The 470-nt window shown below is 42.6% G+C and overlaps 1 non-coding gene across 1 annotated transcript; it reads right to left on the bottom strand.

The window, feature by feature from the left end:
• Window positions 1-366: 366 nt before the first annotated feature.
• LOC130964535 (small nucleolar RNA R71) lies at window positions 367-470 on the bottom strand. Its single transcript, XR_009080625.1, has one exon. It is a non-coding gene; the product is annotated as a small nucleolar RNA R71 (small nucleolar RNA).

Genomic DNA, 470 nt, shown 5'->3' with positions numbered 1-470 from the left:
AAGGTGCTCGGTGACTTTACTGCACCTACTCCCGACTTCTATGGGAGAAGCATCTCTATCCCTGCCATTGGAGCAAACAACTTTGAGCTTAAGCCTCAATTAGTTTCTCTAATGCAACAGAATTGCAACTTCCATGGACTTCCATTGGAAGATCCTCATCAGTTTTTAGCTGAATTCTTGCAAATCTGTGACACTGTCAAGACTAATGGGGTTGTCCCCGAGGTCTACAGACTTATGCTATTCCCTTTTGCTGTAAGAGACAGAGCTAGGATATGGTTGGACTCACAACCTAAAGAAAGCCTGAACTCTTGGGAAAAGCTAGTCAATGCCTTCTTGGCAAAGTTCTTTCCACCTCAAAAATTAAGTAAGCTTAGAGTGGAAGTCCAAACCTTCAGACAGAAGGAAGGAGAATCCCTCTATGAAGCTTGGGAAAGATACAAACAATTGATCAGAAAATGTCCTTCTGACAT

Source organism: Arachis stenosperma, chromosome 2, assembly GCF_014773155.1.
Source record: "Arachis stenosperma cultivar V10309 chromosome 2, arast.V10309.gnm1.PFL2, whole genome shotgun sequence".
In the NCBI taxonomy this organism is placed as follows: domain Eukaryota; kingdom Viridiplantae; phylum Streptophyta; class Magnoliopsida; order Fabales; family Fabaceae; genus Arachis; species Arachis stenosperma.
The sequence above is the reverse complement of the archived record's forward strand: the minus strand, read 5'-3'. Positions and strand labels throughout refer to the sequence as shown.